An 18,782-nucleotide genomic window follows, 5' to 3' on the forward strand; every position below is an offset into this window, starting at 1 on the left:
AACAATTGGAAAACTTTCAGTTAGATACAACAGGAACAATGGAAGAACTACGCCGACGCATGACTAATTTCATTGATGAAGGAAACTACGACTCAGCCACCCGCAATGAGTTAACAATCCTAGCACAGAATCATACAAAACCAAGTACCAGTTCCAGTGTAGAAGGAAAAATCAGCAACTTATTAGTACCAGTTATAACATCACTTAATGTTCCAACCTTGGCTCAAGTAAGAAGCTGGTCAGTCCAATATAATGGCGGAAGAGACCCGCTAGCCTTTATCGAGAGAGTTGAAGAAGTAGCAACCATGGAAAACATCGACCTCAATGCTATTCCACGCACAATGCCGGAACTCCTGAAGGAAAGAGCTTTAATGTGGTATCGAAACAATAATAGGCAGTGGCAACTTTGGTCTCAATTTAAAAACGACTTCCTTTAATTCTTTTTACCTGCGCGGTATTTCGAAAAACTGGAAGACGAAATCCGGTCGAGACAGCAAAAACAGGAAGAACCGTTTAAAGAGTATGTTTTAACACTTCAGAATTTAATGCGACAGGCTGATATTTCTCCATCACAACAACTCGAAAGGATATACAGGAATTCTTTAATCAGCTACCAGATGTACATCAAACGAAGGGACTTTATGACGTTAGATGAACTAATCATTTTAGCGGAAGACTTTGAGACGTTGAAACATGGGCAAGACAAACCTCAATACAGTCGTCCGAAAGAAGAGCGCAACCATCTACTTAAAACTTACGAGGAGAAAGTTTCAAATCCCCAACAGGCCTGCCGTCGATGTGGAATATCAGGGCACGTAGCGAGACAATGTCAAAATCGTTCAATACAATTTTGTTGGGAATGCGGTACCAAAGGAGTCCGCACAATCGAATGTTGCCGTAAAGATTCGGGAAACTTCAGACGGGTCCTTTCTATGACAGGAGAGACAAGCAACCCAAGATTCCATCCTGTCCCAACGCCGAAGAACCCATTTGCTTAAAACGCAATCGTCTTCTAGCACGAATACGATTAGACGACCATCCCCTGGAAGCTACACTAGATACGGGAGCATCAAGCAGTTTCATCAGCCTGGCACTGGTTCAAAAATTGGGCCTCACGTTACATAAAAATAAGCTTTCCACAAAGGTTCGTCTTGCAGACAATACAACGAGGTGTATTAATACGTATATAGAGGCAAACGTTCAATTGGGGCAAAAGAATATGCGACAGAAGTTGTTGATTTTAAATGAAAGTACGGACGAAATCATGTTAGGTTTGGACTATTTTCAAGCAATAGGCACATCAATGCAAATAGGAGATCATCTCATCGTCATGAATAATACGGACCCCCCATCAGTGGAGAAGTATATACCCAGTGCGTCTCTAGCCCAAACAGAACACGAAGCTACCATTAAGGAATTCCTGGACAAAGAACTTAAATATTTCCATGCCATGAGTGGCGTCTCAAATATCACCACCCACAAGATAGTGATGAAGGACGACCGGCCTATTAAACAAAGATATTTTCCTAAGAATCCCGCAATGCAGCAAATTATCAACGAAAAGGTGAATGAACTACTTGAGAAAAATTGTATCGAGCCATCCCAAAAGTCCCTACAGTGCCCCGGTGGTCCTGGTAAAGAAGAAAAATGGCACATGGCGTTTCTGTGTAGACTACCAGCAACTAAATGCGAATTCCATTCCAGATGCCTATCCCTTGCCTCGTATTCACCACATTTTAGATCGCCTTCGCAATGCAAAATTCATAAGTAGCATCGATTTGAAAGATGGTTATTGGCAGATTCCCATGGACGAGAAGAGTAAACCATTCACAGCTTACACTCCGCACCCGCTACATTTCAACGAGCATTAGATCAAGTTATTGGAGCAGACATGAAACCACATGCATTTGCGTACTTGGACGACATCATTGTCACGGGTACTACATTCGAACATCACGCACGTAACCTAAAGGAAGTACTATGCCGTCTCAAAGCAGCCAATCTAAGGATAAATGTGGATAAATGTGAATTTTTCAAAACAGAGACAAAATATTTGGGACACATGATTAGTGCCCAAGGAATCCATACTGATCCGGATAAAGTCGCCGCCATTCGAGATCTCCCAACTCCAACTAATATCAAACAAATAAGGCAATTTCTCGGTGTAGCTTCATGGTATCGACGCTTCGTACCTGACTTTGCACAAATTATGCACCCACTCACGTCGCTGTTAAAAAAGGGCAAACATTGGAGGTGGACAGAAACGCAACAAAAAGCCTTTCAGGAGATTAAAACACGCTTAACCGAAGCACCGATTCTGACATGTCCTGATTACAATATGAAATTTTGTCTGCAAACCGATGCCAGTGACATTGGCTTAGGTGCCGTTTTAACACAAGAGATTGAGGGTGTGGAGAAAGTAATAGCGTACGCCAGTAGGCATTTGACCGAAACCGAGGTAAGATACTCTACAACCGAGAAAGAGTGTTTAGCTATTATATGGGCAGTACGGAAAATGAGACCATACCTGGAAGGATACCACTTTGTCATTATAACTGACCATTTAGCATTAAAATGGCTAAATTCCATTGAGAATCCAACAGGGCGAGTGGCTAGGTGGGCTTTAGAATTACAGCAATATCAATTCGACATCCAGTATCGGCGTGGCAAGTTGAATGTGGTAGCCGATGCACTGTCACGACAGCCAATGGAAGACGCAAGAAGAATTATAGAGGAACCCGCAGTTAAAACACAGTGCACATGGTATGAACGTACAGTTGAAGCAGTAAAACAGAATCCAGTCCAAGTCCCAGATTTTACCATTCAGAACGAACAACTGTATAAATGTCTTCCTGCAGATCGAGAAAGCCATATAGAAAGTCGTTGGAGATTATGCGTTCCCAAAAACTTACGACAACAAGTCTTGGAAGAGAATCACGACAGCACCCCTGCAGGACATTTTGGTGCACGAAAGACCATTGCACGTATACAGAATCAATATTATTGGCCTGGTATGTCTCGTGATATTGCCAAACATGTGAAAAGGTGTGAGTTATGCCAAAAATATAAGCCAAGTTCAAACAAGCCAGCAGGAATGATGTTGACTACGATCCCTGAGGAACCATTTATTACTATAACAGCAGACTTTATGGGACCCCTACCGCGGTCGAGGAGTGGCAATACCATGCTTTTAGTGATATTTGACAAGTTCTCTAAATGGACGGAATTGATACCAATGCGTCGAGCAACATCCGACAATGTCATCAGAGCCTTGAGAGAAAGGATATTAGCCAGATTCGGGACACCCAAAGATATCATTACTGATAATGGTCCCCAATTTATTAGTAACATTTTCAAACAATGGTTAGCAAAGGTGGGTATTAAACACAGAACCACAGCGCCGTACACCCCACAAGAAAATCCAACTGAGCGTATGAATCGAACTATCAAGACACTGATGTCACAAACAGCACGCGAAGAGCATCGCACGTGGGATGAGATGCTGCCGGAAATCACATTAGCCATTAACACGGCAAAATCAGATTCCACAAAATACACTCCAGCCTATCTAGTACAAGGACGAGAGCTGAAACTCCCAGCTAACTTGTTTGATGAATGTACGCCAGGAACAGGAAATCCACAAGTAACTCCCGCCGTGAAAGCCGAAAAATTGCAGCGAGTTTTCAAAATCGTCCAAAATAACCTGCAACAAGCTGCAACCAATCAAGCGAAGTATTATAACTTGCGTCGTCGAAATTGGAAGCCGCGGATAAATCAGTTAGTGTGGGTTAGACAACATCCCCTCTCAAACGCCAAAAACGATTTTTCAGCAAAACTTGCACCGAAATTCGACGGACCATTCAAAGTACAAAAATTTATATCTCCCGTAATAGTAGAACTTAGCACAGAAAATTCAGCAAAATTAACTAAGGCGCATATTGCCGACCTTAGGGTGCACTACGGTTTTACTTAAAATATAAAGGACATTAACACTTATATGTCAGTAAAATTAACTGCAACATAAAACAAAGGTCCGCTATTTACACAAGTATTTAAAGGATTAACATCATGAATAAATCTTTAGTCAAAAGTTTAACTAGCAAGATGAGTGACATGGCAAACAAATTTAAAATCACCATAGAAAAATACCGCACGAAATTAACCAAATTAAATAATGAAAGACCAAGGTGCAAATACTTACCGAATCCGATAGATGTAACAAAAAAATCCAAGAACATGGTGAAACGAATCGATAACAAATCCTCCAAGTGCCAAGTGAATCCTATATCAGACAACAGCCGAGCAGTACCACGAGTTACACCAGGCGATAGAAGGAACCAACCAAAGGCTCAAGGTTGGCGGCCAGGAAGTAAAGCAGCAACGTCAATAACAGATTTACCTAGTGTAAACACAGATAATAATGTAACACGCAACATGAAAAATAAAGATACCTTGGTAACGACGGCAACAGTGGAAACCAGGTCCAGTGAATTTTGTAAAGTGCAAACGCCGGAACAAGAAGACATTATAGAAATAGAGTGCGACTGGCGGCAAATGGAAGCTGAAATGAACGGGACCTCCAATCCAAAACAAAAAAAGGTTTGCCTCACTTGGCCGGAAGAACTAGAACGAACCATATGCGACGCATTGACGAAACACACAAAAGGTAAACGAATCACGTATCGACGAACATTTAACGATGTGTTGTATCTGGTACGAATTAACCGTCGAGGCCTTGTGACGGTCCATAGTCTCCATCAGTCGTAAGAAAGGGAGGAATGTAAGGGCTAAATTTACATAAAACAAATTTTGCCCTACATAAATAACACACACACCCACTCAGCGTTTAGTCCAAATAAATTGTTGAATTATAGAAATCTCTGAAATAAATGAATAAAAATTTAAAAAAAAAAATGAATTTTGTTTTGAAATCTGATACATATCTTGTTTTAAATTGACCTTTGCACAGGAAATTTTAACAATAGCTGCCCACATTGCGCACTACTGCAAAACGTGGAACTAGGGAAAAAGAAATGTAAATATAAAAATATTCAATTAAAATAGAAATACACACCTGCTAACATATCACCACAACTTGTAGTCCAAATTATTAACTTAGTACGATTAAAATATTAATTTATTTATTAAAAGTTATTAACAATTTTATTTAAATAAAACAAGAAACACCACGCGAAAAGTTGGAAGAATTATCGAATCAAAACATAACTAACAAATATCAGAAACGTCAATAGGAATTCGCCGCAAAGAGATAAGCAAGATCTGCTGAGCGCACAATTTAAAGAACAGTACGAAAGCAAGACATACAAACGGGAAAATAAACAAAACTCCACCGAAACAGCAGAAAACAATTGTATGTGCGCTACACAAAAAGCTCGTCTGATCGGTATAAAAGACGACGCATTTTTTGGTAAGGCAGTGAGTCTTGTATGATCACTAAGTGGCATTATATGTCAACTAATAAAATAATACAATAAAATATTATTTGACACAGAGGCGGTGTTAAGTCAATGTGTATAACTAATACAAAAGTATATATATAATCGTTTACGAGCGTAAGGCGGTTTTAAGTCAACGCGCTTGGACACCATTATATGTGTATTATATAAATCAAACATAGATATTCCTCAATATCTTTCTTTTTTTTTTTTATTATCCGAACAGGTGAACATAGAAGCCAACTACAAGACCAGAATAGACCATTTAGAATCCCTCCGAAATAGTCATTGGAAGTAATCCCCTTGAGAGTTTTCCAAAGAATCAACTGCCACTGACGTGCCGTCCCAGTCATAATACAAATTTTTTTCCATTAATAATAATAATAATTATCACATTTAAATACTCTTTATATGTCATTGAATTTTTTTTTATAAATAAATAGTTCTGAAACTATAACCACAATCTTTTATTTGAGAAGTCCTGTTTTTGCAAATAAAAATTTATTGTAAACGACTCCTGGAAGGGGCTGAGGTTACCCCGGCAAAGGATATAACGAAACGGAGAATACGTGTCGTTACAATTGGCGCCCGAGCAGGGACAGATAGACTTCTCAAATAAACATTGATATAGGTAAAAATAGATACTCAAACAAAATGGCACAAGTAAAACCAACCATGGATACTCTTGCCCCTAACACATCAAACAGTACAGAAGCGAAAGCAGAGGTCCTACAAAATGTTCACGAAATTCGAAGACCTCCAACACCAAATAAATCATGGGTCTATAATATTCGCAAAGATGAACTAAGTAAACAATTGGAAAACTTTCAGTTAGATACAACAGGAACAATGGAAGAACTACGCCGACGCATGACTAATTTCATTGATGAAGGAAACTACGACTCAGCCACCCGCAATGAGTTAACAATCCTAGCACAGAATCATACAAAACCAAGTACCAGTTCCAGTGTAGAAGGAAAAATCAGCAACTTATTAGTACCAGTTATAACATCACTTAATGTTCCAACCTTGGCTCAAGTAAGAAGCTGGTCAGTCCAATATAATGGCGGAAGAGACCCGCTAGCCTTTATCGAGAGAGTTGAAGAAGTAGCAACCATGGAAAACATCGACCTCAATGCTATTCCACGCACAATGCCGGAACTCCTGAAGGAAAGAGCTTTAATGTGGTATCGAAACAATAATAGGCAGTGGCAACTTTGGTCTCAATTTAAAAACGACTTCCTTTAATTCTTTTTACCTGCGCGGTATTTCGAAAAACTGGAAGACGAAATCCGGTCGAGACAGCAAAAACAGGAAGAACCGTTTAAAGAGTATGTTTTAACACTTCAGAATTTAATGCGACAGGCTGATATTTCTCCATCACAACAACTCGAAAGGATATACAGGAATTCTTTAATCAGCTACCAGATGTACATCAAACGAAGGGACTTTATGACGTTAGATGAACTAATCATTTTAGCGGAAGACTTTGAGACGTTGAAACATGGGCAAGACAAACCTCAATACAGTCGTCCGAAAGAAGAGCGCAACCATCTACTTAAAACTTACGAGGAGAAAGTTTCAAATCCCCAACAGGCCTGCCGTCGATGTGGAATATCAGGGCACGTAGCGAGACAATGTCAAAATCGTTCAATACAATTTTGTTGGGAATGCGGTACCAAAGGAGTCCGCACAATCGAATGTTGCCGTAAAGATTCGGGAAACTTCAGACGGGTCCTTTCTATGACAGGAGAGACAAGCAACCCAAGATTCCATCCTGTCCCAACGCCGAAGAACCCATTTGCTTAAAACGCAATCGTCTTCTAGCACGAATACGATTAGACGACCATCCCCTGGAAGCTACACTAGATACGGGAGCATCAAGCAGTTTCATCAGCCTGGCTCTGGTTCAAAAATTGGGCCTCACGTTACATAAAAATAAGCTTTCCACAAAGGTTCGTCTTGCAGACAATACAACGAGGTGTATTCATACGTATATAGAGGCAAACGTTCAATTGGGGCAAAAGAATATGCGACAGAAGTTGTTGATTTTAAATGAAAGTACGGACGAAATCATGTTAGGTTTGGACTATTTTCAAGCAATAGGCACATCAATGCAAATAGGAGATCATCTCATCGTCATGAATAATACGGACCCCCCATCAGTGGAGAAGTATATACCCAGTGCGTCTCTAGCCCAAACAGAACACGAAGCTACCATTAAGGAATTCCTGGACAAAGAACTTAAATATTTCCATGCCATGAGTGGCGTCTCAAATATCACCACCCACAAGATAGTGATGAAGGACGACCGGCCTATTAAACAAAGATATTTTCCTAAGAATCCCGCAATGCAGCAAATTATCAACGAAAAGGTGAATGAACTACTTGAGAAAAATTGTATCGAGCCATCCCAAAAGTCCCTACAGTGCCCCGGTGGTCCTGGTAAAGAAGAAAAATGGCACATGGCGTTTCTGTGTAGACTACCAGCAACTAAATGCGAATTCCATTCCAGATGCCTATCCCTTGCCTCGTATTCACCACATTTTAGATCGCCTTCGCAATGCAAAATTCATAAGTAGCATCGATTTGAAAGATGGTTATTGGCAGATTCCCATGGACGAGAAGAGTAAACCATTCACAGCTTTCACAGTACCAGGACGAGGATTATTCCAGTGGCGCGTACTCCCATTTGGCCTACACTCCGCACCCGCTACATTTCAACGAGCATTAGATCAAGTTATTGGAGCAGACATGGAACCACATGCATTTGCGTACTTGGACGACATCATTGTCACGGGTACTACATTCGAACATCACGCACGTAACCTAAAGGAAGTACTATGCCGTCTCAAAGCAGCCAATCTAAGGATAAATGTGGATAAATGTGAATTTTTCAAAACAGAGACAAAATATTTGGGACACATGATTAGTGCCCAAGGAATCCATACTGATCCGGATAAAGTCGCCGCCATTCGAGATCTCCCAACTCCAACTAATATCAAACAAATAAGGCAATTTCTCGGTGTAGCTTCATGGTATCGACGCTTCGTACCTGACTTTGCACAAATTATGCACCCACTCACGTCGCTGTTAAAAAAGGGCAAACATTGGAGGTGGACAGAAACGCAACAAAAAGCCTTTCAGGAGATTAAAACACGCTTAACCGAAGCACCGATTCTGACATGTCCTGATTACAATATGAAATTTTGTCTGCAAACCGATGCCAGTGACATTGGCTTAGGTGCCGTTTTAACACAAGAGATTGAGGGTGTGGAGAAAGTAATAGCGTACGCCAGTAGGCATTTGACCGAAACCGAGGTAAGATACTCTACAACCGAGAAAGAGTGTTTAGCTATTATATGGGCAGTACGGAAAATGAGACCATACCTGGAAGGATACCACTTTGTCATTATAACTGACCATTTAGCATTAAAATGGCTAAATTCCATTGAGAATCCAACAGGGCGAGTGGCTAGGTGGGCTTTAGAATTACAGCAATATCAATTCGACATCCAGTATCGGCGTGGCAAGTTGAATGTGGTAGCCGATGCACTGTCACGACAGCCAATGGAAGACGCAAGAAGAATTATAGAGGAACCCGCAGTTAAAACACAGTGCACATGGTATGAACGTACAGTTGAAGCAGTAAAACAGAATCCAGTCCAAGTCCCAGATTTTACCATTCAGAACGAACAACTGTATAAATGTCTTCCTGCAGATCGAGAAAGCCATATAGAAAGTCGTTGGAGATTATGCGTTCCCAAAAACTTACGACAACAAGTCTTGGAAGAGAATCACGACAGCACCCCTGCAGGACATTTTGGTGCACGAAAGACCATTGCACGTATACAGAATCAATATTATTGGCCTGGTATGTCTCGTGATATTGCCAAACATGTGAAAAGGTGTGAGTTATGCCAAAAATATAAGCCAAGTTCAAACAAGCCAGCAGGAATGATGTTGACTACGATCCCTGAGGAACCATTTATTACTATAACAGCAGACTTTATGGGACCCCTACCGCGGTCGAGGAGTGGCAATACCATGCTTTTAGTGATATTTGACAAGTTCTCTAAATGGACGGAATTGATACCAATGCGTCGAGCAACATCCGACAATGTCATCAGAGCCTTGAGAGAAAGGATATTAGCCAGATTCGGGACACCCAAAGATATCATTACTGATAATGGTCCCCAATTTACTAGTAACATTTTCAAACAATGGTTAGCAAAGGTGGGTATTAAACACAGAACCACAGCGCCGTACACCCCACAAGAAAATCCAACTGAGCGTATGAATCAAACTATCAAGACACTGATGTCACAAACAGCACGCGAAGAGCATCGCACGTGGGATGAGATGCTGCCGGAAATCACATTAGCCATTAACACGGCAAAATCAGATTCCACAAAATACACTTCAGCCTATCTAGTACAAGGACGAGAGCTGAAACTCCCAGCTAACTTGTTTGACGAATGTACGCCAGGAACAGGAGATCCACAAGTAACGCCCGCCGTGAAAGCCGAAAAATTGCAGCGAGTTTTCAAAATCGTCCAAAATAACCTGCAACAAGCTGCAACCAATCAAGCGAAGTATTATAACTTGCGTCGTCGAAATTGGAAGCCGCGGATAAATCAGTTAGTGTGGGTTAGACAACATCCCCTCTCAAACGCCAAAAACGATTTTTCAGCAAAACTTGCACCGAAATTCGACGGACCATTCAAAGTACAAAAATTTATATCTCCCGTAATAGTAGAACTTAGCACAGAAAATTCAGCAAAATTAACTAAGGCGCATATTGCCGACCTTAGGGTGCACTACGGTTTTACTTAAAATATAAAGGACATTAACACTTATATGTCAGTAAAATTAACTGCAACATAAAACAAAGGTCCGCTATTTACACAAGTATTTAAAGGATTAACATCATGAATAAATCTTTAGTCAAAAGTTTAACTAGCAAGATGAGTGACATGGCAAACAAATTTAAAATCACCATAGAAAAATACCGCACGAAATTAACCAAATTAAATAATGAAAGACCAAGGTGCAAATACTTACCGAATCCGATAGATGTAACAAAAAAATCCAAGAACATGGTGAAACGAATCGATAACAAATCCTCCAAGTGCCAAGTGAATCCTATATCAGACAACAGCCGAGCAGTACCACGAGTTACACCAGGCGATAGAAGGAACCAACCAAAGGCTCAAGGTTGGCGGCCAGGAAGTAAAGCAGCAACGTCAATAACAGATTTACCTAGTGTAAACACAGATAATAATGTAACACGCAACATGAAAAATAAAGATACCTTGGTAACGACGGCAACAGTGGAAACCAGGTCCAGTGAATTTTGTAAAGTGCAAACGCCGGAACAAGAAGACATTATAGAAATAGAGTGCGACTGGCGGCAAATGGAAGCTGAAATGAACGGGACCTCCAATCCAAAACAAAAAAAGGTTTGCCTCACTTGGCCGGAAGAACTAGAACGAACCATATGCGACGCATTGACGAAACACACAAAAGGTAAACGAATCACGTATCGACGAACATTTAACGATGTGTTGTATCTGGTACGAATTAACCGTCGAGGCCTTGTGACGGTCCATAGTCTCCATCAGTCGTAAGAAAGGGAGGAATGTAAGGGCTAAATTTACATAAAACAAATTTTGCCCTACATAAATAACACACACACCCACTCAGCGTTTAGTCCAAATAAATTGTTGAATTATAGAAATCTCTGAAATAAATGAATAAAAATTTAAAAAAAAAAATGAATTTTGTTTTGAAATCTGATACATATCTTGTTTTAAATTGACCTTTGCACAGGAAATTTTAACAATAGCTGCCCACATTGCGCACTACTGCAAAACGTGGAACTAGGGAAAAAGAAATGTAAATATAAAAATATTCAATTAAAATAGAAATACACACCTGCTAACATATCACCACAACTTGTAGTCCAAATTATTAACTTAGTACGATTAAAATATTAATTTATTTATTAAAAGTTATTAACAATTTTATTTAAATAAAACAAGAAACACCACGCGAAAAGTTGGAAGAATTATCGAATCAAAACATAACTAACAAATATCAGAAACGTCAATAGGAATTCGCCGCAAAGAGATAAGCAAGATCTGCTGAGCGCACAATTTAAAGAACAGTACGAAAGCAAGACATACAAACGGGAAAATAAACAAAACTCCACCGAAACAGCAGAAAACAATTGTATGTGCGCTACACAAAAAGCTCGTCTGATCGGTATAAAAGACGACGCATTTTTTGGTAAGGCAGTGAGTCTTGTATGATCACTAAGTGGCATTATATGTCAACTAATAAAATAATACAATAAAATATTATTTGACACAGAGGCGGTGTTAAGTCAATGTGTATAACTAATACAAAAGTATATATATAATCGTTTACGAGCGTAAGGCGGTTTTAAGTCAACGCGCTTGGACACCATTATATGTGTATTATATAAATCAAACATAGATATTCCTCAATATCTTTCTTTTTTTTTTTTATTATCCGAACAGGTGAACATAGAAGCCAACTACAAGACCAGAATAGACCATTTAGAATCCCTCCGAAATAGTCATTGGAAGTAATCCCCTTGAGAGTTTTCCAAAGAATCAACTGCCACTGACGTGCCGTCCCAGTCATAATACAAATTTTTTTCCATTAATAATAATAATAATTATCACATTTAAATACTCTTTATATGTCATTGAATTTTTTTTTATAAATAAATAGTTCTGAAACTATAACCACAATCTTTTATTTGAGAAGTCCTGTTTTTGCAAATAAAAATTTATTGTAAACGACTCCTGGAAGGGGCTGAGGTTACCCCGGCAAAGGATATAACGAAACGGAGAATACGTGTCGTTACAATTGGCGCCCGAGCAGGGACAGATAGACTTCTCAAATAAACATTGATATAGGTAAAAATAGATACTCAAACAAAATGGCACAAGTAAAACCAACCATGGATACTCTTGCCCCTAACACATCAAACAGTACAGAAGCGAAAGCAGAGGTCCTACAAAATGTTCACGAAATTCGAAGACCTCCAACACCAAATAAATCATGGGTCTATAATATTCGCAAAGATGAACTAAGTAAACAATTGGAAAACTTTCAGTTAGATACAACAGGAACAATGGAAGAACTACGCCGACGCATGACTAATTTCATTGATGAAGGAAACTACGACTCAGCCACCCGCAATGAGTTAACAATCCTAGCACAGAATCATACAAAACCAAGTACCAGTTCCAGTGTAGAAGGAAAAATCAGCAACTTATTAGTACCAGTTATAACATCACTTAATGTTCCAACCTTGGCTCAAGTAAGAAGCTGGTCAGTCCAATATAATGGCGGAAGAGACCCGCTAGCCTTTATCGAGAGAGTTGAAGAAGTAGCAACCATGGAAAACATCGACCTCAATGCTATTCCACGCACAATGCCGGAACTCCTGAAGGAAAGAGCTTTAATGTGGTATCGAAACAATAATAGGCAGTGGCAACTTTGGTCTCAATTTAAAAACGACTTCCTTTAATTCTTTTTACCTGCGCGGTATTTCGAAAAACTGGAAGACGAAATCCGGTCGAGACAGCAAAAACAGGAAGAACCGTTTAAAGAGTATGTTTTAACACTTCAGAATTTAATGCGACAGGCTGATATTTCTCCATCACAACAACTCGAAAGGATATACAGGAATTCTTTAATCAGCTACCAGATGTACATCAAACGAAGGGACTTTATGACGTTAGATGAACTAATCATTTTAGCGGAAGACTTTGAGACGTTGAAACATGGGCAAGACAAACCTCAATACAGTCGTCCGAAAGAAGAGCGCAACCATCTACTTAAAACTTACGAGGAGAAAGTTTCAAATCCCCAACAGGCCTGCCGTCGATGTGGAATATCAGGGCACGTAGCGAGACAATGTCAAAATCGTTCAATACAATTTTGTTGGGAATGCGGTACCAAAGGAGTCCGCACAATCGAATGTTGCCGTAAAGATTCGGGAAACTTCAGACGGGTCCTTTCTATGACAGGAGAGACAAGCAACCCAAGATTCCATCCTGTCCCAACGCCGAAGAACCCATTTGCTTAAAACGCAATCGTCTTCTAGCACGAATACGATTAGACGACCATCCCCTGGAAGCTACACTAGATACGGGAGCATCAAGCAGTTTCATCAGCCTGGCTCTGGTTCAAAAATTGGGCCTCACGTTACATAAAAATAAGCTTTCCACAAAGGTTCGTCTTGCAGACAATACAACGAGGTGTATTCATACGTATATAGAGGCAAACGTTCAATTGGGGCAAAAGAATATGCGACAGAAGTTGTTGATTTTAAATGAAAGTACGGACGAAATCATGTTAGGTTTGGACTATTTTCAAGCAATAGGCACATCAATGCAAATAGGAGATCATCTCATCGTCATGAATAATACGGACCCCCCATCAGTGGAGAAGTATATACCCAGTGCGTCTCTAGCCCAAACAGAACACGAAGCTACCATTAAGGAATTCCTGGACAAAGAACTTAAATATTTCCATGCCATGAGTGGCGTCTCAAATATCACCACCCACAAGATAGTGATGAAGGACGACCGGCCTATTAAACAAAGATATTTCCCTAAGAATCCCGCAATGCAGCAAATTATCAACGAAAAGGTGAATGAATTACTTGAGAAAAATTGTATCGAGCCATCCAAAAGTCCCTACAGTGCCCCGGTGGTCCTGGTAAAGAAGAAAAATGGTACATGGCGTTTCTGTGTAGACTATCGGCAACTAAATGCGAATTCCATTCCAGATGCCTATCCCTTGCCTCGCATTCATCACATTTTAGATCGCCTTCGCAATGCAAAATTCATAAGTAGCATCGATTTGAAAGATGGTTATTGGCAGATTCCCATGGACGAGAAGAGTAAACCATTCACAGCTTTCACAGTACCAGGACGAGGATTATTCCAGTGGCGCGTACTCCCATTTGGCCTACACTCCGCACCCGCTACATTTCAACGAGCATTAGATCAAGTTATTGGAGCAGACATGGAACCACATGCATTTGCGTACTTGGACGACATCATTGTCACGGGTACTACATTCGAACATCACGCACGTAACCTAAAGGAAGTACTATGCCGTCTCAAAGCAGCCAATCTAAGGATAAATGTGGATAAATGTGAATTTTTCAAAACAGAGACAAAATATTTGGGACACATGATTAGTGCCCAAGGAATCCATACTGATCCGGATAAAGTCGCCGCCATTCGAGATCTCCCAACTCCAACTAATATCAAACAAATAAGGCAATTTCTCGGTGTAGCTTCATGGTATCGACGCTTCGTACCTAACTTTGCACAAATTATGCACCCACTCACGTCGCTGTTGAAAAAGGGCAAACATTGGAGGTGGACAGAAACGCAACAAAGAGCCTTTCAGGAGATTAAAACACGCTTAACCGAAGCACCGATTCTAACATGTCCTGATTACAATGTGAAATTTTGTCTGCAAACCGATGCCAGTGACATTGGCTTAGGTGCCGTATTAACACAAGAGATTGAGGGTGTGGAGAAAGTAATAGCGTACGCCAGTAGGCATTTGACCGAAACTGAAGTAAAATATTCTACAACCGAGAAGGAATGTTTAGCAATTGTATGGGCAGTGCGCAAACTGAGGCCATATTTGGAGGGATACCATTTCGTCATTATAACCGACCACTTAGCATTGAAATGGCTCAATTCCATCGAAAATCCAACAGGGCGAGTGGCCAGATGGGCTTTAGAATTGCAGCAATATCAATTCGACATTCAGTACCGCCGTGGTAAGTTGAACGTAATAGCCGACACTCTCTCACGACAGCCAATAGAAGATGCGAAAAGAATCATAGAAGAAACCGAAGGTGAAGCACAGTGCAAGTGGTATGAACGCAAAGTTGAAGAGGTAAAACGTAATCCAATACAGAGTCCAGATTTTGCTATCCAGAATGAACAACTGTACAAATGTCTTCCAGCCGATCGAGAAAGTCATACGGAAAGTCGTTGGAGGCTATGTGTACCTGAAAATATGCGACAACGAGTCTTAGAGGAGAATCACGATAACACACCGGCCGGACATTTTGGTATTCGCAAGACCATTGCGCGTATACAGAATCAGTATTATTGGCCCGGTATGTCACGTGATATTGCTAAACATGTAAAAAGATGTGAATTGTGCCAAAAATACAAACCAAGTTCAAACAAACCGGCAGGAATGATGCTGACTACGATCCCTGAGGAACCATTTGCTACCATCACAGCCGATTTTATGGGGCCACTACCACGATCGAAAAATGAAAATACAATGCTGCTAGTGATACTAGATAAATTTTCGAAATGGACGGAGATGATACCAATGCGTCGAGCGACATCCGACAATGTGATCAAAGCGTTGAGAGAAAGAATATTAGCCAGATTTGGGTCACCCAAAGATATCATTACTGATAACGGGCCTCAATTCACTAGTAACATTTTCAAACAATGGTTGGTGAAGATGGGCATTAAACACAGAACCACCGCCCCGTACACGCCACAGGAGAACCCTACTGAACGAGCAAACCGAACTATTAAGACGCTGATGTCGCAAACGGCACGCGAAGAACATCGTACTTGGGATGAAATGTTACCGGAAATAACTCTAGCTATTAACACTGCGAAATCGGATTCAACAAAATACTCTCCAGCCTATCTGGTACAAGGGCGAGAGTTGAGACTCCCTGCCAACTTGTTTGACGAATGTACCCCAGGAACAGGACATCCTCAAGTAGCTCCAGCAGTAAAAGCCGAGAAACTGCAACGTGTGTTCAAAACCGTTCAACACAACCTACAACAAGCCGCAACCAATCAAGCGAAATATTATAATTTGCGTCGTCGGAATTGGAAACCACGGATAAATCAATTAGTGTGGGTTAAACAACATCCCCTCTCAAATGCCAAAAACGATTTTTCAGCAAAACTCGCACCGAAATTCGACGGTCCATTCAAAGTACAAAAATTTATATCGCCAGTGATAGTTGAGCTTAGCGCAGAAAATACTGCAAAATTAACTATGGCGCATATTGCCGACCTTAGGGTGCACTACGGTTTTCCTTAAAGTATAAAGGACATTAACACTTATGTACCGACAAGATAACTGCAACATAAAACAAATACCCGCTATCTATTCAAGTACTTAAAGGACGGGCACCATGAGAAAGTTCTCAGTCGTCGTTCAAACATACACCCAGCAGGATGAGTGAACTATTAACAAAATTCGAAATTACCGCGGAAAAGTTTCGCACAAGAATGATCGAGTTAAATAACAATAGATCAAAATGTCAATACTTGCCAAAGCCTGCAGCACTCAATAAAAAATCCAAGAATGTGTTGAAGCAAAGTACAAAGAATTCGTCAAAACGTAAGGTAGGTCCAAGTGACTCCAGCCAGCACAAACACTCAATAGCAGAAAATAGTCGAGCGATTCCACGCATTACTCCAAGCGACAGGAATCAAGTATCTAAAGCTCATGGGTGGAGGTTAAAAAATAAGATCGGAGTAACCACAGCAGCGGAATCTTCTGAAAGAGAAATAGGTAATTATGTCATTTAAAAAAAAAAAAACCCAAAAGTGTAACGTTACCTCACTAATGGCAGAAACAATATCGGTAGAACCCAGTCCCAGTAAATCATACACAACTCACGCAATTGAACAAGAGGATGTGATTGATCTCGATTGCGACTCGCAGCAAATGGAGCTGGAGATGAATGGGTTCACTTGCCCCAAACAAAAAAGGGTTTGCATCACTTGGCCGGCGGAACTCGAACAAACTATACGTGACGCTTTGACAAAACACATAAAGGGGAAACGAATCACGTATCGACGGACGTTCAACGATATACTGTATCTGGTGCGAATAAATCGTCAAGGCCATACAATGGTCCATAGTCTTCATCAGTCGTAAGAAAGGGAGGAATGTAAGGGCTAAATTTACATAAGCAAATTTTGCCCTACATACATACACACATCCACACAGCGTTTAGTCCAAAGTAATTGTTGAATTATTGTATTTGAAGAAATAGAAATCTCTGAAATAAATTAATAAAAATTAAATTAATGAATTTTGTTTTAAAATCTAATACATATCTGGTTTAAATTGGCCTTTGCACGAAAAATTGTCACGATAACTGCTCACATGGCGCACTACGGCAAAACGTGGAGCTAGGGAAAGAGAAATGCAATTATGAACAAAAAATATTCAGTTAAAATAAAAATACACACCTGTTAATGTATCACCACAACTTTTAGTCCAAATTATTAAAAATTTATTGAACTATTAATTTATTATTATGAATAAATTATTTTTAATAAAAAGAAGAAACACCGCACGAAAAGTTACGAGAATTATGAAATCAAAACATAACAAGCAAATATCAAAAACGTCAAAATAGGAATTCGCCGCAAAGAGATAGACGAGATCTGTTGAGCGCACAACTTGAAGAACAGTACGAAAGTAAGACATACAAACGGGAAAGTAAACAAAACTTCACAAAACAGCAGAAAACAATTGTATGTGCGCTACACAAAAAGCTCGTCTGATCTGTATAAAAGACGACGCATTTTTGGTAAGGGTAGTGAGTCTTGTATGATCACTCGGTGGCATTGTATGTCAAAATATAAAATAAATAAATATAAAAATATTGTCTGACACAGTGGCGGTTTTAAGCCTAGTTGTATAAATTACTAAAATATATATATAATTGTGTACAAGTGCATGGGCGGTTTTAAGTCAAGACACTTGGACACTATTGTATAGATATTCTATAACCGAACAAGGAAATATATTTTTTGTATATATACACTAACCCTTCTGTCCCACACAGGTACGCATTGAGCAAGTAATCATACGAAGATACAAACCACGGAACCAGATTAGAGATCACCGAGCTTCAAAGGAACAACCTCCAGATACAGTAGAATACCAGGAAATAATCTCAAGTTTCTCAAGTTTAATCACGTTTAATGAATTTACTTTGTTTTTTTAAAATACTATGTCATTGAATTGTACACATTAGTAATCTCAAGTTTAACTAAATTCCTTTTTTTTAAATACTATTTTTATGAATTAATAATATTTTAAATAAATCTACATTTAAAATTTAACACACAATCTTTTATTTGAGAAGTCTCGTTCTTGTGAATACAAATTTATTGTAACGACTCCTGGAAACGGCTGAGGTTACCCCGGCAAAGGAAATAACGAAACGGGAAAATCCGTGTCGTTACAATT

Source organism: Teleopsis dalmanni, chromosome 1 (genome assembly GCF_002237135.1).
Source record: "Teleopsis dalmanni isolate 2A chromosome 1, ASM223713v2, whole genome shotgun sequence".
NCBI classification, from domain to species: domain Eukaryota; kingdom Metazoa; phylum Arthropoda; class Insecta; order Diptera; family Diopsidae; genus Teleopsis; species Teleopsis dalmanni.